A 25,184-nucleotide genomic window follows, 5' to 3' on the forward strand; every position below is an offset into this window, starting at 1 on the left:
AGTACATCATGAGAAACGCTGGGCTGGAAGAAGCACAAGCTGGAATCAAGATTGCCGGGAGAAATATCAATAACCTCAGATATGCAGATGACATCACCCTTATGGCAGAAAGTGAAGAGGAACTAAAAAGCCTCTTGATGAAAGTGAAAGTGGAGAGTGAAAAAGTTGGCTTAAAGCTCAACATTCAGAAAACTAAGATCATGGCATCGGTCCCATCACTTCATGGGAAATAGATGGGGAAACAGTGGAAACAGTGTCAGACTTTATTTTCTGGGGCTCCAAAATCACTGCAGATGGTGACTGCAGCCATGAAATTAAAAGACGCTTACTCCTTGGAAGGAAAGTTATGACCAACCTAGATAACATATTCAAAAGCAGAGACATTACTTTGCCAACAAAGGTCCATCTAGTCAAAGCTACGGTTTTTCCTGTGGTCATGTATGGATGTGAGAGTTGGACTGTGAAGAAGGCTGAGTGCCGAAGAATTGATGCTTTTGAACTGTGGTGTTGGAGAAGACTCTTGAGAGTCCCTTGGACTGCAAGGAGATCCAACCAGTCCATTCTGAAGGAGATCAGCCCTGGGATTTCTTTGGAAGGAATGATGCTAAAGCTGAAACTCCAGTACTTTGGCCACCTCATGGGACGAGTTGACTCATTGGAAAAGACTCTGATGCTGGGAGGGATTGGGGGCAAGAGGAGAAGGGGACGACAGAGGATGAGATGGTTGGATGGCATCACTGACTCGATGGATGTGAGTCTCAGTGAACTCCGGGAGTTGGTGATGGACAGGGAGGCCTGGCGTGCTGCGATTCATGGGGTCACAAAGAGTCGGACACGACTGAACACTGATCTGATCCGATATATAATATACAGTATACTATAGTATAGTATACTCTCCATGCATGTATAATCACATGGAGACCTGCCCAGAACTGTGAAAAGTTTGAGTGGCCTGAGTACACGCTCCCAGCTGAAGTCCGTAAGTCAATGCTGTGTCCTGTCATTTCAAACTAGAAACAAGTAAACAAGTGGACTTTTTGTGGTCTACTGAGTGCCACATTTTTTTTTTTTTTTTTTGCAATTTTTATGCTTTTTAGAGGTGATTTAACTGTTTAAAATAAATTCAGGCTTAGCGCTGAAGTGCTGTCTAGTGTTTTTAAACACAAGAAGGCAGTGATGTGTCTTAGGGAGAAAATACATGAGTTAGATGAGCTTCAATCAAGCATGAGTTACAGTGTTGTTGGCTGTGAGTTCAGTGTTTGTGAATCAACAAAATATATTAAATAAGGTGCTTTACAACAGAAGCACACTTGACAAGGTTTATGTATTGATTTGTTGATGAAAATATGACCATAGTGACTTCCCTAGCCATCCAGCGTTTAAGACTCTGAGCTCCCAGGGCGAGGGGAACAGGTTCGATATCTGGTTGTGGAACTAATCCTACATGCCACACAGCGAGGCCCCCCCAAAAATGACATGACCAGAGGCACATGAGAACTTAACCCTGTATTTTCCCTAGGAGTATTTGGTAATTTAGTCTCCACACTGACTTTATAAAACATAACTATGATAAATGGTGAGACTGATCAAAAATTGAAACCCCAAAACCCAGGAAAGCATGTTGCATAAAAGGCTACTGAAATGAAGCCTTTGTAAAGAGAATGCATTCTAAATTTTCTTTCCTATAAAACCTTTATTTTTGCATTTCTGCATTGCTGAATGTATGACTCATTCCATGTATATATCTGACATTTACACTTGAACTTCTTTGCTTTTAAACTTTTTAGCTACATCCCAAAGCATGTGGGATCTTAGTGTCCTGACCAGGGATTGAACCTGGGCTCCCTGCATTGGAAGCAGAATGTCTTAGCCACTGGACCACCAGGGAAGTCCCTGTTAATTAAAGTGCATTAGATACCTCTAGGGGCCAGTGGAAATTTAGCAACATGAAATAGGTATTCTTGTTTTGGAGACAGTCTCAGTGGTTGGCTTGGTATGTTGGTTCTCAGAATAAAATGCATTCATCCCAGCCTGCAAATTTTGAAGTGCTGAAACTGAATTGTTATTTAAAGGTTTAAGGACATTCAGCAGCCTAAAAGGGGCTTCCCAGGTGGTGCAGTGGTAAAGAACCTGCCTGCAAGGCAGGACACGTGGGTTTGATCCCTGGGTCGGGGAGATCCCCTGGAAAAGGAAATGGCAACGCACTGTAGTATTCTTGCTTGGGAAATCTCATGGACAGAGGAGCCTGGTGGGCTACAGTCCACAGAGTCCCAAAGAGTCGGACATGACTGAGTACACATTCTCTGACTCTCTCAACAGCCTAAAAATGGTGTTCTGGAATTGAAAAGTTTAAAATATATTTATTCATTTATTTGACTGTGTCGGGTCTTAGCTATGGCACTGGAGATCACCGTGGTGCGGGGACTCTCTTTGTCTTGTGTGGGCTCACTAGTTACAGGGCACAGGCTTAGTTGCTCCTCTGTATGTGGAATCTTAGTTCCCTGACCAGGGGTCAAACCTGAGTTCCCTGCATTGCAAGGCAGATTCTTAACCACCGGACCACCAGGGAAGTCCTGATAGTGAAACTTTTACAGACTACCTTGCTAAAATTTTATAGTATTAATAAATACTCAGATGCTAAAATATAGTGTTTGTTTGGCATGTTAAGATCTACAGACAAGATGGGGACCACTGATTCTATCAGTGACCTGGGGGTGTTTTCTTGCATTGCTTTGGAAACCCCCAAAGCCAATATTATAATTTTTTCATTGTCTGCATTTAATACAAATGTTTTGAAAAAGACAGGTGCTTTGATTTAAAGATTCATTGATTTTGACCTTACCAGTTTGAAATTTCTGAGCGTTTTTACCTGAGCCAAAGCCTTTTGTACTTCCAATTGCAGGGGAAAAGGCTTGGAAGTAGCATATTAGCTTGAGCAAGATATCTTTGCAGTGAGATGTGTAGCATCATTTTCTTGGTGATAGGTCTAAGAGACATTTTAAGCACTATAATTATACACTAAGATGTCATGTTGATTTAATGACATCTTAACTAAATTTCTTATAAGACCTTTTTAAAATTTAAGAATAATTGACTTAGAATGTTAATTTCTGCTGTACAGCAAAGTGATTCAATTATGCATATTCTTTTTTATTGGGTTGGCCGAAAAGTTCGTTTAGGTTTTTTCATAAGATGTTATGGAACACACTTTTTGGTCAATCCAATATATTCTTATCCATTATGGTTTACCCATGTTGTCCATCCATTCTATATGTAATAGTTTGCATATACCAACCCCAATCTCCCAGTCCATCCCTCCCTGACTCTCCTCCTCTTACAAGACCTTGAGGTTAATCTAGTGAGGTTAGATTTATTTAAATTTAGGAGAAAAACGTTATATTACTTGTTTCTGAGACTTTTTTTTTCTTTTACTATACCTCCTTCATGTTTCATTTTTAAAGCTAAACAATAAAATACTCACAACCTAAGTGTCCAGCTCAATGCATTTTGACTCATGCATATACTCACCACCAGATCAAGAAGATTTCCATCAGCTCAGAAAGTTGTATAAAGTTTTCACTGTAGCATAACTCTACAGAAAATTGCACTTGATGAATTTTCACAAACACAAGCCACGTGCCGCCTGTCCAGGGCAGGAAACAGAACAGCTCCAGCTCACCATAAGCCCTGTGGTTCTGCCCTTGTCCCCACCCCAGGGATAACCCTTGTCCTGAAAATTTTTGAGCATGAGTTAGTTTGACTTTCCTAGAATGTCACATCAATGCAGGCACCCAGTATGCCCCTTTGGTGCTTGTCTTCTTTCACTCAGCTTTTTCTTTGTGACTCACTCATGTTGCGCGTGTGGTTGTCCATGGACCATCCTCATTGCTGTGACACATTGTAGAATTCCATCTGACTTTCAGGGTGATGGTTGATGGAGGCTCCCTTTTCAGTAAGTGAGATCATTTGTCCTTTTTTTGGTAGAAGACAAACCCTAACTCATTCTCTAGGACCTCTGTCTGCTCTTGCTTATTTGAGGGGTGGCTGGTTCCTTTCTCCTTAATCTGTAGCAATCGCCTGTCATGAAGAAGGACATCATTGGGTGCTGACTACACACTGAGAGAGGGAGATGGCTATCCCTGTAGGTTCCTGAGCCCATTTCCCAAACTAGGAAGAGGCCAGAGAAACAGAAGGAAGCAAACAGCAGAGCAGTAAGCAGAGTTGGAGTCTTGCCTTTGAGGACTGAGAGGAGCCCTGAGGCCTATGCTTCATGGCTTCTCACCTGCCTCTTGGACTGTGGGATATAGGGAGCTCGAGACTGAGGCTGGCATACTGCTAGTGGAGGAAGCCCTGGATCCCGAGCCAGAAGAGCTGGGCTTAGAATTCCCACACTGTCACTTACCAGGGTGTGACTTTGAGGGGGTTCACTTAACTTCTCTCAATGTTCTTTCTTTCTTTATGGCTGTTCTGGGTCTTCATTGCGGCACGTGGCCTTAGTCACCCGGTGGCATGTGGGATCTTACTATGCAGATATAAGGGGAAGAGAGTGCTCACTATGAGCCAGGCCTTGTTGGTAATTTCACTTTGAATCCTCAGGATTTTACAACATGGGCAGTATCATCCCTATTTTATAAGTGAGGAAACTAAGGGACAGTGAGCTTCAGAGCACTGAAGGGTAGCCCCAGCTTGCTACAGCTAAAGAAAAGCCCATGCAGTAATGAAGACCTGGCACAGCCAAAAATAAGTAAATAATTTTTTGACAAAAAAGGCATGCTTGATCTGCCCTTCAGTTCCATAAAATTTAGAGTTGAAAAAGGACGTTCAGGTGTTCAAGTTGTTCCAAACATAAATGAAAGTTTTCCAATTGATGCATCAAGTATCAGCTTTTAAACTTTAATTCAAATTAAGTAAAATTAAAAGTTTACTTCCTTTGTCATAGTAGCCACAATTCAACTACTCAACAGCCAACCTTACATGGCCAGTCACTGATGCATCAAATAACTTAGTCCAAAATCCTCTGCTACAACTCAGATCTCCTGGGTCTCACACTGACCACCATATCCTATTGGACACTCAAGGTCACCAAGACTTTTAACACAGCTAGAATCAAATGCAAATTCCTCCATGTGTTCACTCTGTAATCATTGGCTGATTTTTTTTGTTTGTTTCATGCCTACTTGATACTCCTGGCAGCATGGCCATTCCCTGTGTGAAGAAAGCACATTGATAGCTTTATCTTAGCCCCCAAGATGATAGCTATACCTTGTCTTGGGATCCCAGCGAGTTGCTGAGATGATAGATGAAAGCTTATGGTGTTCCACCGGATTTGTGGTCTCTGAAGGAGAAGATTTAACTCAGGGACCAAAGACAGTCTCACTCACTCAGAGCTTTATGTAGTAGAAATTTTATTAAAGTGATAGTGACAGAAAAAGCTTCTGACATAGACATCAGAAGAGGGTAGAAAGATTACCCACCTTGTTAGTTTAAGCAGGTCTTTATATACTTTTCTGCTAGCTGCTGAGAATAGAAAAAAGTACCCCAAGGTTGTAAAAATTTTGCCCAGACCCTTTCCCATAACATACATCCTGGGATGACATCAGCAGGAGATTAGCCAGAAGGAATGGGTTAACCCAGAGCTCAAGGCTGTGGAAGTCTTACCCAGACCTTCTTGCACAACATAAGTTCTGAGCTCAAAAAAGCTTGTCCTTGAGCAAGAAATACTGCTGCCTATGAGGCCTACATGTCTAAGACAAAAGAATGTGAAAAAGAAAGAATGTTCACCTCTTCCTTAAAGGGGCTTGGACTCCTTATCAACCCGCCTAAGTTAACTCTCTTAACATAGCTCAGCCATGGGTGTCACTTCACTTCCCTCTCCTTCTGCATAGATTGGTTCCCATTCAAGATTTTGAGTTTCTCAGAGAAGTGATCTTTCTAAATTCCATTTCCACAGTCACGTACCACCAAGCATCTATGCTCAAACTCCAGACATAGTGCATTATGTACTTCCTCTGAGGAACTAACCAAAATGACTGTCCAATCACAAGATTCTCCCGCCTGCTTCCCCAGTGAGGGACTGGCTGTCAGGGTGTAGTGTGGTAGGAATTTGAGACAGCCCCAGTCCCCTTGGCACTGGGGTCCATCCTTGGGACCCAGTCACACTCGGGTCTGTGGTCTGAGTCATGGGGTCTGAGAGCTGATATGAATGCAGCCAACGGGTCTGGCGTTGCCCTATGTTCCATGTACAAGGCCTTGTTTCTGGGCTTCCAGCAGCCTAAGGGGCAGTTAGTGGGATATGAGTCCCTTGAAAACCTCACAGTGCTCTTTAGGTGATGTGTTTGTGTTCTTATTCTCTGAATTGCTGTTGGCAAAGAATGGTTCCTTTGTATATTGTTTATTCTTGCCAGTGGGCTTCCCTAGTGTCTCAGATGGTAAGGAATCTTCTTGCGCTGCAGGAGACCCAGTTTCCATCCCTGGGTTGGGAAGATCCCTCTGGAGAAGGGAATGGCTACCCACTCCAGTCTTCTTCCTGGATAATTCTATGGACAGAGGAGTCCAAAGAGTCTCAAAGAGTCAAACACTACTGAGCGACTGTCACTTCACTTTTTCGTTCTTGCCAACACATGGCACTAACATATTTGCCATGTCAGCAGTCACTGTTTCTACTGTGGTATGTATGGCCCAGCATTAGCTGTGTCACTACCAGTTCCTGCCCTCTTTGTCCCAGGACCTAATAACTCCATCACTCTTTCAGCTGAGAAGTCCTTTGCTTTTTTACAAAATGAAATCTTAATTAAAAAACAACACAACTTTTGGCTGTACCACATGGCATGCGAGATCTTAGTTCCCCAGTGAGGGATCTAACTTGTGCCCCCTGCATTGGAAGGGTGGAGTCTTAATGACTAGACCGCCAGGGAAGTCCCACAAAATGAAGTCTTTTTTTTTTTTTTTTTTTTAAATTTGGGCGCTCCGGTAAGCCAGTCCGGTCAGTTTAGAACGTCTTTCCCGGATCGCGGCGCCTGACTGACCCGGATCCACCGCGGAGGGACGACCCAGCGCCTCCGAAGTCGCACTGCGCCTGCGTCACCCAGGCACGCGCCCCGCCCCCTTCAAAATGAAGTCTTAAATGATGGTTTCATCTGGTGGACATACTTGGAGGTGCGTTTCTTGAGTCACAGTTTTGGAGAAGATGTAGATCTTTCTTCTTTGGAGGAAGCTCTCTTTAGGCAGGTCAGTCACTTCATTGAAGAGACAGCTGGTTCTAGGTTGGAGCACTGGAAATGTCCAGGACAGGGCGGAGTTGGGGAGGCAGCCCCTGCCCCCAGAAGATCATGGTCTGGCCGGTGAGACTGGGCAAGTTCCTCAAAAGATGCCCCATGTCTCCATCCTTGGCTATTATTGGTGGAGGTTGGAGAAGAGGGAAGTTGGGAGGTGCTGGCGAAGTTGGGTTGGTGCTCCCTCCCTTAAGAAAGCTTCCTGAGGAGAGAGGGTCAGATTCTTTGTGAAGGAGACAGACCCACCAGGCCCAGGGGAGGCTGAAGGTAGGAAGACTGCATGTGCCTTGTTTCATACTTGTGGTTCTCTCTGCATCTTCTCCCATCAGTGTGTTGGATCTTAAAAACAACCCTGTGGGGCGGGCAATTCTCTGTCCTCAGAGGCCATGGAAAGAGTGAGGGTGGGTCAGCGAGCAGAAGCTGCTGGGCACGGTTTCCTGTTGGAATGACCCTGGTGTTTGGCCTGGAGTCTCAGCGAGACTGTGCAGGGCTGGCCTGCTCTCTTGGTCTCCAGTTTTCCAATCTAGTTCGTCTCTGAGCACTGCCACTCTCCTAGATTTACAGTCTGATTTGTTGAGTGAGTTCCTGCTGCTCCCAAGTCATAAATTCCAATAAAAGCAAGCGATCTTATCTTTGACCATGTTTTCCGTCATTGAGATGGAATGTGCTTGAAGATGGAGATCTTGATATGAATAAAATTATTTACAAGACAGAAACAGACTCACAGACATAGAAGTCAGACGTATGGTTCCCAAAGGGGTAAGGGAGAAGGATAAATTCGGATCTTGGGCTTAGCAGATACAGACTACTACATATAAAACAGATAAACAACAAGAGGCTACTGTAAAGCACAGGGAACTATATTCAAAGTCTTGTAATAATATATAATGGAATAACATCTAAAGAAGAATATATAGATATATATGTATAACTGAATCACTTTGCTATACACCTAAAATGAAGATAGGCTTGTAAATCAACTATAATTTTTAAAAAAGGTGGAGATCTTCATATTGTATCTTTCCTTGGTAGGTTTTATTTACACTAAAGACCTAGAAAAAAAGTATGTGAAGTCTCTGAAAGGGATGTGCGTGCTTAGTGGCTAAGTCATGTCAGACTCTTTGGAACCCCATTAACCATAGCTTGCCTGGGTCCTCTGTCCATGGGATCTCCCAGGCAAGAATACTGGAGTGGGCTGCCATGCCGTCTTCCAGGGGATCTTCCTGACCCAGGGATCCAACCTGCATCTTCCGCATTACAGGCGAATTATTTATCACTGAGCCACCTGGAAAGCGCTCTCTGAAAGGGAACTGGTTCCTAAAATATGGGCAGATTTGCTTTTGAATAAGAACATCCTTCCAGGAATTCCCTGGTGGTCCAGTTGTAAGGAATCTGTGCTTTCACTATGTAGGGCCTGTGTTTGATCCATTGTCAGGAAAGCCAAAGAGAAAAGGAAAAGGAAAAAAACAAAAGAATACATTTCCTAGCCTAGCGAAGGACTCAGGTGAGCTCAGTGTAGGTATACACTGTTCCCTCTGCTGGGAACCCTTGCCATGCTGCACCTCTGGCCGACAGCTGATTCAGCCAACATATTGTGTCCTCTGTGAAGGTCTCCCAAGCCTAAAGAACCCTCTGCTGTCCTCTCAGTGTCCCCATGGCAGCATCTGCCTCTCATGACTGCCTCCCCCAAAGGTGCAGGCTCCTCCAAAGCTGGGCTATGGCCTCTTGGTCCTTGTACCCCAGCTTCTAAAAGGGCATCTGGTGCCTTGCGGGGGCTCATCAGCGGCTGCTGGCTAAAGAGTGAGCTACTGCTGAATGTGTCAGTCACGTAGGATGTGTGAAAGTCCCATCTCAGTGGGCACAGCTTGGAAAGAGCAAGGGGAAACCCGTGAACTTGTGGATACCTTGCTAAACTGGGATACAACTTGAGTGTGTGCTGATGATTTACAGAAGTTGAATATAGTCTTTCTGACAGCTGTTTATAATATATATAGATTGGCACCTTAAAATTCACATTAAGCCCAATCTTTCTTGCTTGTATCAAATTCTTTTGCTTTTTAAAGATTCTTTCTCCCACATAATATTTTCATGTTCTTTCTTTAAAGTTAAAAAAAATTTTTTGGCCACATCACATGGCATGCAGGATCTTGGTTCCCTGATCAGGAATCAAACCCGTGCCCCTTGCAGTGGAGGTGCGGATTCTTAACCACTGGACCACCAGGGAAGCCGCTATTTTTGTGTTCTTATGCAGAGCTGGGTGAAGTGCTGAAGTTACAGTAAATGCCCCAGGAGTGGTAACATCTCTTCCTTGATTTAATCTGTCCCTGCTTTCACATATAGCATCCACTCTGGTGTTGCAGGTGGGCACAGTCTTCAGAAATTGGAAGTCTGGACTGGTCCATTAGAGAAGAGGTTTTCCACAGCATTTCTTCACCTTGGCCATCCCTTTAATTCCTTATTTTTTGACCAGTGATGGAAAATTGAATCAACGGTGTCCCTATGGCTGGCGGTGGTGTTCAGATGCTGCAGAGTTCAGCTCTGTGTTTCCACCTGGGCGCAGGCCTACTTGGGACCTGAGTCATCGTTCCTTTCGTTTGTGAGTCTTTATTTGGGACACATCTTCTGAAGCACTCAGCATGGACCGGACTCTCTGTTTCTCATTTTTATGATTCAAAGACAAAGCAGGTGTTGATCTTGCCTTCCCCTGGATCTCGGTGGCCCTTCTAAAGTATAAAGTGAACTAAAAAAAAAAAAGTCTTTTTGTACAGGTACCTGGATCCCACATGTGCTGCTGGGGTTCTGACCTCAGCTGGATCTGACCCTGCTTGGCTGCTTTTGGGGTCACAAAAGAAACACTTCAAGGGAGGCTGCAGTCTAATTTTGGCTCATTTTAACTTAATTACCTCTTTAAAGACCCTTCTCCAGAATTGAGAGTTGGACCATAAAGAAGGCTGAGCACCAAAGAATTGATACTTTTGACCTGTGGTGCTGGAGAAGACTCTTGAGGGTCCTTTGGATAGCAAGATCAAACCAGTCAATCATAAAGGAAATCAACCCTGAATAATCATTGGAAGGACTGTTGCTGAAGCTGAAACTCCAATACTTTGGCCACCTGATGTGAAGAGGCTACTCACTGGAAAAGACCCTGATGCTGGGAAAGACTGAGGGCAGGAGGAGAAGCAGGCGACAGAGGATGAGATGGTTGGATGGCATCACATCTCAGCGGACACGAGTTTGAGCAAACCCTGGGAGATGGTGAAGGACAGGGAAGCCTGGAGTGCTGCAGTCCATGGGGTCGCAAAGAGTCAGACACAACTTAACGACTGAACAATAAACCAGAGTCACATTCTAAAGTAGTTAGGGTGTTAGGGATTCAACATAAAGTTTGGGGAACATGATTCAGCCTGTCATAGGATCCAGGGTAAAGTTGCATAGTTTGGGCAGAGGGGGTAGATTTTGGCATCATTTCAAAGGTGCCTTGTTACAGGAACCAACTCAAGGTAAAAACCTATATGCAAAATAGAAATCCCAGAGATAAATCCATATACCCATGTACACCTTATCTTTGACAAAGGAGGCAATAATATACAACTGAAAAAAGACAATCTCTTTAACAAGTGGTGCTGGGAAAACTGGTCAACCACTTGTAGAAGAATGAAACTAGAACACTTTCTAACACCATACACAAAAATAAACTCAAAATGGATTAAAGATCTAGATGTAAGACCAGAAACTATAAAACTCCTAGAGGAAAACATAGGCAAAACACTCTCTGACATACATTACAGCAGGATCCTCTATGACCCACTTCCCAGAGTAATGGAAATAAAAGCAAAAATAAATAAATGGGACCTAATTAAACTTAAAAGCTTTTGCACAATGAAGGAAACTATAAGCAAGGTGAAAAGACAGCCTTCAGAATGGGAGAAAATAATAGCAAATGAAGCAACTGACAAAGAATTAGTCTCAAAAATATACAAGCAGCTCATGCAGCTCAATTCCAGAAAAATAAATGACCCAACCAAAAAATGGGCCAAAGAACTAAACAGACATTTCTCCAAAGAAGACATACAGATGGCTAACAAACACATGAAAAGATGCTCAACATCATTCATTATCAGAGAAATGCAAATCAAAACCACAATGAGGTACCATCTCACACCGGTCAGAATGGCTGCTATTAAAAAGTCTACAAACAATAAATGCTGGAGAGGGTGTGGAGAAAAGGGAACCCTCTTACACTGTTGGTGGGAATGCAAACTAGTACAGCCACTTTGGAGAACAGTGTGGAGATTCCTTAAAAAACTGGAAATAGAACTGCCGTACGGCCCAGCAATCCCATTGCTGAGCATACACACCGAGGAAACCAGAATTGAAAGAGACACGTGTACCCCAGTGTTCATCGCAGCACTGTTTACAATAGCCAGGACGTGGAAGCAACCTAGATGTCCATCAGCAGATGAATGGATAAGAAAGCTGTGGTACATATACACAATGGAATATTACTCAGCTATTAAAAATAATGCATTTGAATGAGTTCTAATGAAGTGGATGAAACTGGAGCCTATTATACAGAGTGAAGTAAGTCAGAAAGAAAAACACCAATATAGTATATTAATGCATATATATGGAATTTTGAAAGATGGTAACAATGACCCTATATTCAAGATAGCAAAAGAGACACAGATGTAAAGAACAGACTTTTGGTCTCTGGAAGAAGGCAAGGGTGGGATGATTTGAGAGAATGGCATTGAAACATGTATATTGTCATATGTGAAATAGATCGCCAGTCCAGGTTCGATGCATGAGACAGGGTGCTCAGGGCTGGTGCACTGGGATGACTTTGAGGGATGGGATGGGGAGGGAGGTGAGAGGGGGGTTCAGGATGAAGGACACATGTACACTCATGGCTGATTCATGTGAATGTATGGCAAAAACCCCTACAATATTGTAAAGTAATTAGCCTCCAATTAAAAAATATATTAATTAAAAAAAACCCTTTATGTGCATGGTCGGGAGAGGGAGTGTCTAGCAGCACTGAGTACATTGTAGGCACTTTCGGTGTGGCTGAATCTCTTGTAGCAACATGATTTTTGAGGATGTCACTAAAGGATGTTGTCAGGTGGCAGAAGTAGTGGAATAAAATAACAAGTTTCACGAGATGTTAATATTCACAACATTAGAGGGCTCAGGGTGGAGCCCAAATGGAAGGAGATGTAAGAACTGTCATTGGTTAATTTAAAATGTCCAAGTAGAAAAGGTGTTATCTAGCTAGTTGATTTTTCTCATTTTGTGTTATAACTGATTTAAAATGGTATCTTTAACCTTTTTGTGGGTGTACTGTATCAAATTGACCCAATAATCCAACCTTTATGAATTTATCCCATGAAATTATGGAGCAAGTGACAAAGATGTATGTTGATTGTGATTAACTGCAGTGTGATTGATGCAAACTATGGGCCCAGCCACTGAGAACTGGTTAAATTATAGTCTGTCTAGGCTGTTGAATCCCATATGGTTATTAAAGGTGCTTATGTAGATTATCAGAGAAGGCAATGGCAACCCACTCCAGTACTCTTGCCTGGAAAATCCCATAGGCGGAGGAGCCTGGTAGGCTGCAGTCCATGGGGTCGCTAAGAGTCAGACACGACTGAGCGACTTCACTTTCACTTTCCACTTTCATGCACTGGAGAAGGAAATGGCAACCCACTCCAGTGTTCTTGCCTGGAGAATCCCAGGGACAGGGGAGTCTGGTGGGCTGCCGTCTACGGGGTTGCACAGAGTCGGACACTACTGAAGCGACTTAGCAGCAGCATGTAGATCATGGATCATAGGGACTGGGTAGGCAAAGGCATGCATGTACCTGGCCTGTGTTGGGAGTGGGGAGTGATAGGAACTATGGCATTAGGGGGGCGGTGAAAGTGCGGAGTGAAGATGGCTACTTGGTTCTAGTTGTTTCCTGGCCATGTGGAAATGTGCATCCAGTGTGGTCAGACTTTCCCATTTAAAAAATCGTAATTTGGAAAAAAAATTATAAAATTTATTTATTTTATTTTTTTTCCGTTTTAGTCAGATGGCTTCCCAGGTGGCTCAGTGGTAAAGAATCCACCTGCAATGCAGGAGATGCAGGTTGGATCCCTGGGTTGGGAAGATCCCCTGGAGGAGGGCATGACAACCCACTTTCAGTATTCTTACCTGGGAAATCCCATGAGCAGAGGAGCCTGGTGGGCTATAGTCCATAGGGTCACAAAAGAGTGGGACATAACTGAATGACTAAACAACAGCAATGACAACAAAATTGACATATAGCATTATGGAAGTTTAAGGTGTGCTAAGTCGCCCAGACATGTCTGACTCTTTGCAACCCGTGGACTGTAGCCCACCAGGCTCCTCTGTCCATGGGGTTCTCCAGGCAAGAATACTGGAGTGGGTTGCTATTTCCTTCTCCATTAAGGTGTACAAAATGATAATAATTTGATGCACATAGATTGTGAAATGATTATCACAATAAGTTTAGTCTGTTGTTGTTCAGTCATGTCTGATTCTTTGTGACCCCATGGACTACAGCACATTAGGCTTCCCTGTTCTTTACCATCTCCCAGAGTTTGCTCAAACTCATGTCCACCGAGTCGGTGATGCTATCTAACCATCTCATCCTCTGCTGCCCCCTTCTCCTTTTGCCTTCTATCTTTCCCAACATCAGAGTCTTTTCCAATGAGTTGGCTCTTCACATCAGGTGGCCAAAGTATTGGATGTTAAGTTTAGTTAACATTCACCATCTCCTATTGGTACAAAAAAGAAGAAAAATGTACTTTTTCTTTGTGATGAGAATTCTTAGGATTGACTCTCTCAGGAACTTTCTTTTTTTTTTTTTTTTTAAATTAAAAAAAAATGTGGTGGCACCAAGCCTTTTTTGTGGCACTTGGGCTTCTCTATTTGTGGTGCACAGACTTAGTTGTCCCACAGCATGTGGGATCTTAGTTCCCTGACCAGGAATCAAAGCCACATCCTCTACATTGGGAGGTGGATTCTTAACCACTGGACCACCGGTGAAGTCCTTGACTCTCTTAACAGCTTTCATCTACACCCCACAGCAATGTTCATCGAAATGATCATGCTGCTGGTTATATCCTTAGAACATATATTTATCTTGTAACTGGAAGTTTGTACTTTTTGTCCACCTTCCATCCAATTCCCAGATTTTCTGTTTTTTTAAAAGAGAAGTCAGAAATCTTGAATTTTCTGGAAAATGTTCTGATTTTTTAATGTTGGTAAAATGCTTCCCTGGCGGCTCAGTGGTAAATAATCCACCTGCCAATGCAGGTAATGCAAAATGTTGGGCCCAGCTCCAGACTGCCTGAATTAGAGACTCTTGAACTCTGGAATTTCCCAGACCAGAATACTGGAGTGGGTTTCCATTTCTTACTCCATAGGATCTTCCCAATCCAGGGATCGAACCTGCATCTCTTGCACCGGCTGGTGGATTCTTTACCACTGCGCCACCTGGGAAGCTCCTCCTACTGTCACAGAATTCTTTTCTAATTGTTATCTGCTTACTTTAATAAGCGTATTAGAATTTGAGCTGATTTCTAAGGAAAGGCTAGGATTTGCCCAGGTGGAAGAAACAGGAAGATAGTTCAGATGAGCCAGCAGTCCTGGCAAACCTGGCCTAAAGCCTGATGTGCTGGCTCAGTGGTAGCGGTCTGGGCTGGTAGGGGTGAGGTGGGCGATGAAGCTTGAGAATGAGTGTGAGGTGGGGAACCCACCATGCGCCCTGAGGGCAGTGCCAAGGGATGGGGATGTTAGGGGGATGACATGGCTACTTTCCAGGGACAGTGAGAGCACAGGAAGCAGGATTGTAGGACACACACCTGGCAGCTGAATGTGGGCCAGATGGGGCCAAGATGCTGGTCACTTCTGCAGGGCTGTTGGCGTTAGTTAGCCTCTTGGCTTAGTGTTTCAGGTGTGTTAGCCCAGGACCTTGGGCCATCAGGAGGGAGGTGCCAGGGGTCTGGGGGAGAGAAACAGGAGAGGGGGATGGATGTCTGTCATTTAGTGTTGCTGTCTGTGTGGACTTGATCATGAACATCATATAGGTTGTTGTATAAAGGAAAACCTCCTACAATTGCTGATATTGGAGAAAATGCAAAATAAGAGAAAGGCCAGAAGCAGCCTGGACTCCAGGAGTGTTGACTAAAGTAAAAACACACAAGGTGAGAGCTGTGAGTTTGGGTTTTATTTGGGGGCCTTACTGAGTCTGGTAGCTCAGACGGTAAAGAATCTGCCTGTAATGCAGGAGACCTGGGTTTGATCCTTGAGTCGGGAAGATCCCCTGGAGGAGGGCATGGCTACTCACTCCAATAGTCTTGCCTAGAGAATTCCATGGGCAGAAGAGCTTGGTGGGCTACAGTCCGTGGGGTTGCAAAGAGTTGGATATGACTGAGTGACTAACTCTTCCACTTTCACTTTTCACTGAGGCCTATAGCCTGGTCAGCAGCCTCTCAGACAGCTCTGAAGAACTGCTCCCAAGAGGTATGGGGGTGCAGGGGCAGTCAGTATATATGTGATTTTGATGAAGGGGGGATGTGTAACCAGGCACACATCTTCTTAAGAAAGTAGCTGCTAGTCACAAGGAACAGATGTCTCTGTTAATGATTTTACTGCTTTTTCTAAGTATGGGAAGATGTTGGAATCCAGGTTCATTAAACATTTCTCCTAAAAATATCTGTCTGAAGGCCTCTTCTGCCAGTTTTTCCCAGAGCACAGAATGCCTTGTTTCTGATCTCCACCCTGAACTCCTCTTAGTGTGGGTTGAAGGTCAGTGACTTGTGGTGGTGAGTGACTCAACCACCCCCGATCCCTGCCCCCACTCCCGAGCCAGATGGCGGGCAACATTCTTTGGCAGAAGCAAATACAGTGTGTAGCTGTTGAGTGAGCTGCTGTCTACTTACCCCAGTCACAGGTCCAGACGTGGTTAAGTGTGTAAAGCCAGCTTTTTGTTCTTCATACGATTCTTTGTAGTTTATTGCTCCCAAGGCTTGTCTGTTTTGTCAGAATTTTAAACAATTCAAGGGAAATTACCTTTCAGGGCTTTCCTGGCTCAGTGGTAAAGAATCTGTGTGCAATGCAGGAGACCTGAGTTCAATCCCTGGGTTGGGAAGATCCCCTGGAGAAGGGCATGGCAATCTACTCCAGTATTCGTGCCTGGAGAATCCCTTGGACAAAGAAGGGATTTGAAGGGAAAGAAGGGACAGAGAAGTCTGGCAAGCTATATAGTCCATGGAGTTGCAAAGAGTCAGACATGACTGAAGCGACTTAGCACCAGCAGCCACCTTTCAGGGCAATGTAGAAATAATAAGAATGGAAATTTCTAGGAAGGGACTGAGACAGTACTGAAGGGCTTAGCAGAGGTTGTCGCTTTTACTGGGGCTTGGAGGTGGAGAGATTCATGTCAGTTCTTATTGTTACTCCAGCATCCTGTGGGATCTGGCGGGGAGGAAGTATGCTTGTCTGCTTGGACTGCCATCATAGGATACCACAGACTGTATGACTTAAAGAACAGAAATTGATTTCCTCATAGATTTGGAAGCTCCAAGTACCAAATCAGAGTGCTGCCTGGTTGGTTTCTGATGAGGCCTCTCTTTTGTTTGCAAATGGCTGCTTCTTGTTGTGGCCTCACATGCCCCTAGAGGGAGCAAGAGAAAGCTCTGGTCTTCTTCTAAGGATACCAGTCTTACTGGATCAAAGCCCCACCCATATGACCTCATTTAGGACTTCCCAGGTGGTGCAGAGGTAAAGAATCCGCCCTCCAATGCAGGAGCTGAGAGAGATAAGCATTTAATCCTGGGATTGGGAAGATCCTTCTGGAGTAGGATTTGGTAACCTATTCCTGTATTCTTGCCTGGAAAATTCCATGGACAGAGGAGCCTGTTGGGCTACAGTCCGTAGTGTTGCAAAGAGTTGGACATGACTGAGCACTCATGGGTGCTCCCATAATCTTAATGACCTTCTTAAAGTCCCGTCTCCAAATACAGTCATAGGAGGTTGAAGTTCACAAGAGAACTTTAACCTATGAACTGGGGATGGTGGTGGGGGGAGTAATGAGGAGTGAGGGAAATAGTTCAGTCCATATCCATAACAGAAGACAATGTGCTCAGTCACCCATGAAGTCAGGGCACATGTGGGCTGGGTGGAAGGAGAGGTGGTCGAGGGACCTGATCAAAGGAAGAAGAGGGCTTCAAGGATGTGCAGGAGGTGGCAGGAGTTGAAAGAGGAAAGGCCCAACGTTCTCTTCCAGCTTGTCTGCCTGTGCTCTCCTGGAATTCAGGAATTGTCATCATTAGCAAAATGACACTTCTTCAGGTCGGAACATCACTGAAGATCAGTTTCTCTGGTCCTCACCTGAATCCTTTGGCTGAGGTGCTCTCAGGTTCAAGTTTTGAGAAGCATCTTTTCCTTCTGAAAGGCAGACCTCACGTCCAGCGAAGCACGTGGAAGTTCCTAAGTCTGGCAGCATCTATTAACATGACAAGAAAAGGAGTCAAATTTCCACCACCATTTTGCTATGAAGGGTCAGTTTAGACTGTTCGAAGGGCATGGTCCCTTTTTAGGCAAAGAAGAAAAGAGATTTTTAAGAGTGGCCGAGGGGCTTCCCCGGTGGCTCAGTGGTAAAGCATCCACCTGCCAATTCGGGAGCCTCAGGTTTGATCCCTGGTTCGGGTGGATCCCATATGCCAGGGGACAAATAAGCCCTTGTGCCACAACTGTTCTGCCTGTGCTCTGTCTAGAGCCTGGGAGTTGCAACTACTGAGGCCTGTGTGCCCTAGAGCCCACGCTCAGCAACAAGAGAAGCCACTGCAATGAGAAGCGTGCACACTGCAACGAGAGTAGCCCCTCCTCGCCCCAACTAGGGAAAAGCCTGCACAGCAACAAACACCCAGCACAGCCAATAAATAAGTGAATAAATAAATAAAATATTAATAAGATACAAGAGTGGCTGAGAGGGTGAAGTAAATGAGCTTGAGGTGGGAGAGGTGAGGACCAGAATCCTCAAGGTGTCTTGAAAAATGATGTGAGTGGAATGATCTGAGGGTGAGAGAGAGCTTCCCCTCTGCTCCCCTACTCTACTTCAAGGGACTGAATGGCCCACAAAAGTGAACTGAGAAAAATGAAGATGCAACAAGCCAGTGCCCCAGAGGGTGCGGGCTGTGCCTAAACAGATGTCAGGGTCTTTGTTGAGAGCAGCAGCTGACAGGGTGGGGTGGGGCTGATGGGAGCCACATTATGGGTGGTGTTTTTCATATGCAGAGCAGCCCTTTGATCTGAGGGGTATGCAAGTGCTGGAAACTGGAGAGGCTCGGGTGGAGGGGGCCTTTGTCTTTGACAGAAAAAGCATCTGCCTGACTCCAGCTCCCTTGCCTGCCCCTTCAGCCCACGGGCTCCCACAACAATGTCTCAATGGGAACCTGAGTCTTCCTACAGCTGAAGAAGTCTTAGGAAAGAGAAAGAAGACTGCTGCAAGTGTTGGACTAGGAGCTTAATCAATTCTTTCCACATCCCAGAAAGCGAGAGAAGAGAGGAAGTGCAGAGGCAAGCGGAGAGTGGAAAGGGAGACATGGCAGGAAGCAGGGGAGGAAGAATGGCATTTGAACACTGAAATAGATGTTTGGGTAATGAGCTTGCTTTCCCAGTGAACACGACTCTTCAGAAAATAGTGCAGGTGGGATGAGTGTGTGTCACTGGAGTGAGAGAGAAGAGTACTCAGCTGACAGGACATGGTTTTTGATGGACTGATAATTCTTTTTTCCCCTAAAAGGCAGTATTGTTGTTGTTAGTCACTAAGTCGAGTTAGTCACTCAGTCATGTCTGACCCCATGGACTGTAGCCCACCAGGCTCCTCTATCCATGGGATTTCCCAGGCAACAATACTGGAGTGGATTGTCATTTCCTCCTCCAGGGGATCTTCCCCACCCAGGGATCAAACCTGCATCTCTTGCATTGGCAGGCGGATTCTTTACCACTGAGTCACCAGGGAAGCTCGCTAAAAGACAGTATAATACAAGGCAAACACTAAAGTGAAAGCAGAAAGCTGTTTATCTAGCTGTGCTTTTGCAGGGTGAAAGAAAGTCCCTGTAAGTTTTTGCACTGTTAGAAACTTCATGCTAATTGGAATTTTATCACAATCACAATAATTTACAATAGTTCTTCCTTTCTTGCTGTTTCTTACCCTTCTTACAGTCTCAATCGATACAGATTAAGAGACTTGAAACAAAGCAATGGCTTTTTGGCCTGAAGATGAGTATTTTCTGCTTGTGGAGATTTTCGAGTGCGTCCTATGGGGTAGATGTAATCTTTGGGTATACATCTCATACACTATTTGTATGAGCATGTCCACTCATACAATATCTTTAAGTCAGATGTCTGCCCAGACATGGGCATTTGGCATGGCATGGCTGACAATTGGCACAGCCTGGGGTGGGGAGGGGAGAGGCAGAATTGGGTCCTATATTGGATTGCCTCTTTAGGGGCTCTGGTTTGGGTAGCAGTTTGGGAGAGCAGGGAGCATGGTGATTTGGCACTTCTTGAACACCTAGCAGAAGAAAAAGATCTGAAATAAGAGAATGGTTTTGTGGATTTTTTTTTTTTTTTCTCCTATAGGCAGAAATTGACCTGACACAGTGATCTAAGTGAGGGCTGTTAATTAACAGATCCGGAAGTTGGATTTGGGGCTGTTTCTAAATCATTACACCTGAGTGGCACTGTTATAACCAGGATGGAACATTCAGGAGAAGTAGGCATACTGCTTTCAAAGTGGTGCTGGAGAAGGCTCTTGAGAGTCCCTTGGACAGCAAGGAGATCAAATCAGTCAACCTGAAGGAAACTTTGAATATTCACTGGAAGGACTGTTGCTGAAGCTGAAGCTCCAATACTTTGGCTACCTGATGAGAATAGCTGACTCGTTGAAGAAGACTCTGATGCTGGGAAAGATTGATGGCAGGAGGAGAACGGGGCAACAGAGGATGAGATAGTTGGATGGTATCACCTGCTCAATGGACATGAACTCGGGCAAACTCTGGGAGATGGTGAGGGGACAGGGAGGCCTGATGTGCTGCCAGTCCACGGGGTCGCAAAGGGTCAGACACAATTTGGCAACTCAACAAGAACAGGCATACTGCCTCTCCCTGGCTCAAGGGTACATGTGCTCTGAGGAGTCAGACCTTGCCTTAGCTGAAGTTGTCTTTGGACACCTTGAAGAGGTCAGGGTCAGTCCTGCTGCTAGCCTCACCAGCAGCTACCCAGCTTCTCAGTGGAAAGAATATGATGTTTGGGGACCATAGATCTGGGTTTGAGTCCTGGCTTCCCTGTCTCTTAGCATTGTGACCTTGAGCCATATAGTCCTTGAAAGATAGCCCTTTCTGTGCCTGATTCCTCATCTGTAAAATGGGTGTGATGAAACAAACCTCATAGGATTGTAATGAGGAATAAACAAGAGGACCTTTATAAAGTGCATCAAAGACATTTGGTAAAAGTTTGTCTTGCTTTTCTTCTACTGTAAAGTGCTTGGGTTTACCTGTAACTAGTGGGTTTACTCTTATACCTCATCCTTGCTGACACATTTTACTGAATAAAATTTTTTTCCCCCAGCTGAGGCATGTGGCATACGGAATCTTATTTCCTTGACCAGAGATCCAACTGGGGCTCACTGACACATTTTAAACCCTTGGTTCCCCTTGCCACATTCCATTTTTTTATTCCTAAGCATTACTTTCAAACTAGCAAGAGAAACTCGGACAGGGTTGGGATTGAATTCTGTTTTTGAACCCAACAGTTTGCCATCTTTCTTGTTTTCACTCCAAGTGTCCCTCTTGGAGTGATTGGTCCGGGACCCAATCTTCTTAGTGATTGGTTCAACAATCTGGGTTTAAGCCGGTCAGCATATAATATTCCTCTGTCTACTTTTATGGGTGTGGGTGTGAGCATGTGTCCTATGCTGGGTTCACCTGGTCAAGGAGAGGTTGGAAGGGAGTTTTTGATTTTTTTTTTTTTCTTTCTGAGACTGGTGTTGGATTTTCTTGTTATAAGGGCAGTTACATAGACCAGGGGAGTCCTGATCTTACTATGCTCCTCTGCTTTTGACTTTCTGCTATGTGACAGTCTGTTCCATTATTGTTTAAGCCAATTTAATGCTGGGATGTTTGTGTTAATCACTCAGTCATGTCCAAGTCTTTGGGACCCCTGTGAACTGCAGCCCTCCAGGCTCCTCTGTCCATGGCATTTTCCAGGCAAGAATACTGGAGTGGGTTGCCATTTCCTTCTGCAGGGGATCTTCGTGACCCAGGGATCGAACTCAGGTCTCCTGCACCATGGGCAGGCTCTTTACTGACTGAGCCACCAGGGAAGCCCTGATTCCAGCTGGTTCCTGCTGTCTCTGTAACGGTCCCATATAAACTCCCTATGCATTACCTGAAGTCACCACATATGTATCCTAAACAGTGTGTTATTGGTGTTGGTTTTTCAATTGTTCTATACATGCAATTACATGATATACATTCTTCTATGCCTTGCTGGTTTACTGAGCATTTTGCAACATTCATTAATGCTAATAAATGTGGCCACGATTCGTTTTCTTTGTTGCATGGCATCTCACTGATACATATACCACCATCTATCCTGCCCCTTTTTAATGGACATTTGAGCTGTTTTCAAGTTTCTGCTGTTTCTAATTGTTTTGCTGTAAACATTGTGGTATTGTGTCCTAAAACACGTGAGAGTTTCACGCTCAGATTCTATGGATTTCCTTTTATTTAATTGAATTGAAGTAAGGAAAGCTGGAATGACTCTGTAGGGATACTTCTCTGAGTCTGGTCTTCCTGATCTCCTTTTTCTTTAACCTGCTTCAGAGATTACTGCCTTCTTGGTCACAGGATTTAGGTACCCTCTGATGTTCCTCTGCTTTTCATCACAGTCTTAGACACACTGTTCCTTTCACCAAAAGTTGGGGCACTTTTTAAAAAATTGAAGTATAATTGATTTACAATGTTCTTATATACAATATTAGTTTCAGGTATATAACAGTGATTCAATATTTTTATGGATTATACTCTATATAAAGGTATTATGAAAATTGGCTTACTCTGTGCTGTACAGTATATCCTTGCAGTTTATTATTTTATACAGAGTAGTTTGTATCTCTTAATCACCTGCCCCTATCTTGCCCCTCCCTCCTTCCCTCTCCCCATTGATACCCACTAGTTTGTTCTCTATATTTGTGAGTCAATTTCAATTTTGTTATATTCATTCATTTTTTTTTTTCCAGATTCCACATTTAACTGATAACATAACAGCATTTGACTCTATCTGACTTATTTCACTTAGTATAATACTCTCCAGGTCCATCCATGTTGTAGCAAATGGTAAATTTTCATTCTTTTTTAATGGCTGAGTTGTATTCCATTGTATGTATAAACCACATCTTGTTTATCCATTCATCTGTTGATGGATACTTAGATTGTTTTAATATCTTTGCTATTGTAAACACAACTGCTATGAACATTGGGATGCATGTATGCTTTTGAATTAATGTTTTTCATTTATTCAGATACAAACTCAGGAGTGGAATTTCTGGGTCATGTGGTAACTCTATTTTAAATTTTTAGGGGAACCTCCGTACTGTTTTCCAGTAAATGAATTTACATTTTCACCAACAGTGTACAAGTGTTCCCTTTTCTCCACATCCTTGCCAACATTTGCTTTTTGTGGTATTTTTTATGATAACCATTCTGACAGGTGTGAGGTAATCTTTCATTGTGGTTTTGACTTACATTTGTCTCATGATTACTGATGCTGAACATCTTTCCATGTGCCTGTTGGCCATCTGTATATCTTCTTTGGAAAAATATCAATTCATATTTTCTGTCATTTTTTAACTAGGTTTTTTTTTTTGATGTTCAATTCTGTGTGCTGTTTATGTATTTTGATATTAACCCCTTATTGGTCACATCATTTGCAAATATTTTCTTCCATTTAATACATTGTCTTTTCATTTTGTTTCTTTTGGTTTCTTTTGCTGAGCAAAAGATTTTGAGTTTAATTACACCCCATTGCAGTAAGCCAGGCTTTCTTCCTGCAAACTTATCATATGCAAAAGTCTAGGTGATTTGCATCATCTTCCCATTTTTTTGTTTTTGCTTTTGTTTCTTTTGCCTTGGGAGATAGATCCAAAAAAAAATATTGCTGCAATTTATGTCAGAGAGTATTCTGCCTATGTTTTCTTACAGGAATTTCATGGTTTTTGGTCTTATATTTAGATGTTTAATCCATATTGAGTTTATTTATCTTTTTATGTGGAGTGAGAAAATGTTCGAATTTCATTCTTTTACATGTAGCTGTCCCCCAACACCACTTATTGAAGAGACTCGTTTTTTCCATTGTATATCCTTGCCTCCTTGTCATAGATTAATTGACCATATGTGCGTGGGTTTGTTTCTGGGCTCTTGATTCTATTTCATTGATCTATGTATCTGTTTTTGTGCCAGTACCATGCTGTTTTGATTCCTGTAGCTTTCTTTTCTTTTGATTACTGTAGTATAGTAATCAGAAGTCAGAGAGTGTGATACCTCAAGCCCTGTTCTTCTTTCTTAAGATTGCTTTGGCTAGTTGTGGTCTTCTGTATTTACATACATATTTTAGAATTATTTGTTGTAGTTCTGTGAAAAATGCTGTTGGTATTTTGATCAAGATTGCATTGAGGGTCTACCAATTTTGGAGTAGGACTAGCTCTTTCAAATTCTTCAAGAGACAGCCAGCCCAACTGGGTTTTTTAACCTATAGAAACTGAAGTAGCTGTAGATCAGCTCACCTCATTTGTGGTGTCCTAGATCCTTCCTGGTGGGCCTGTGGTGAGAGCAGGAGCAGATCTGTTCCCCAAGTATTAGTTTCCTAGTGCTGTGATGCCACAAACTGGGGTGGCTTAAAATGATAGAAGCTTATTCTCTCACAGTTTTAGGGTCTGGAAATCTGAAATCAAGCTGTTGGCAGGGCCATATTCCCTGAGAGATCTGGAGAAAAATCATCCCTTTCTTCTTCCAGTTTCTGGTAGTTGTCAGTAATCCTTGGCTTGTAGATGTACACTCCAACTTTCACTTCTGTCAACACATGGCTGTCTTTACACGTGTTCCCTCTGTGTGTGTGTGTGTGTGTGTGCGTGTGTATCTGTCTGTGTCCAAGTTTCCCCTTCTTTTAAGGACACCATAAGGGAGTAGGGCCCACTTCAGTGACCTCATTTTAAATTGATTACATCTGCAAAGACCCTATTTCCAAATAAGGTCACATTTGTATATCCTGCAGGTTAGGATGACCTTGCCTTTTGGGGAGATAAAATTCAATCCATAAACCCTCTTTTTCCTCAGTCTAGTAGCTCTACCCCTGGTTAAGGAGATGGATTTTGGGTTGACCAGCTTTCCTTGTCCTGTGGTGACTTTCACCTGTCCTGTGGTGATGGTGACTCTTCCTATCATTAAATCTTTTTTTTTTTTCTCTTTACTTTTTATTTTACATTGGAGTATAGCCAATTAGCAAAGTTTAATTGTGATAGTTTCAGGTGTGATAGCTTTGGGTGCACAGCAAGAGCAACTCAGTCATATATATACATATATCCATTCTCCCTCAACCTCCTCTCCTATCCAAGCTGTCTCATAACATCGAGGAGCTTGATATTTCTTTTTCCTTCTGGGCTTCAGCTTTGGCCCAGCAGGCTCTGGCTTCCATTTTGCTCACTTATGGAGTGTTCACTCTGTGTGGTTGAGAAGAGAAATCCCATCACCTGAACATTAGCTGCTTCCCTGGTGGTTCAGGTGGTAAAGCATCCGCCTGCAAAGCAGGAGATCCGGGTTCGATCCCCGGGTTGGAAGATCC

General features: G+C 43.6%; 2 long non-coding RNA genes across 2 annotated transcripts in view; one reads left to right on the plus strand and one right to left on the minus strand.

Moving 5' to 3' along the window:
• Positions 1–25,184, plus strand: part of LOC139185786 (uncharacterized) — a 58,973-nt gene that overhangs the window by 17,396 nt on the left and 16,393 nt on the right. The window contains exon 2 of the long non-coding RNA XR_011569292.1: positions 1–25,184. This exon is cut by the window's right edge and continues 16,393 nt beyond it. This is a non-coding gene — a long non-coding RNA (uncharacterized lncRNA).
• The window catches only part of LOC139185785 (uncharacterized), a 20,026-nt gene continuing 11,934 nt past the window's right edge, over positions 17,093–25,184 (minus strand). The window contains exons 3-4 of the long non-coding RNA XR_011569291.1: positions 17,673–17,787; positions 17,093–17,587 (exon numbers count right to left, since the gene is read on the minus strand). This is a non-coding gene — a long non-coding RNA (uncharacterized lncRNA). The remainder of the gene's footprint in view (positions 17,588–17,672; positions 17,788–25,184) is intronic.

This window comes from Bos indicus, chromosome 11 (genome assembly GCF_029378745.1).
Source record: "Bos indicus isolate NIAB-ARS_2022 breed Sahiwal x Tharparkar chromosome 11, NIAB-ARS_B.indTharparkar_mat_pri_1.0, whole genome shotgun sequence".
Taxonomy (NCBI): Eukaryota; Metazoa; Chordata; class Mammalia; order Artiodactyla; family Bovidae; genus Bos; species Bos indicus.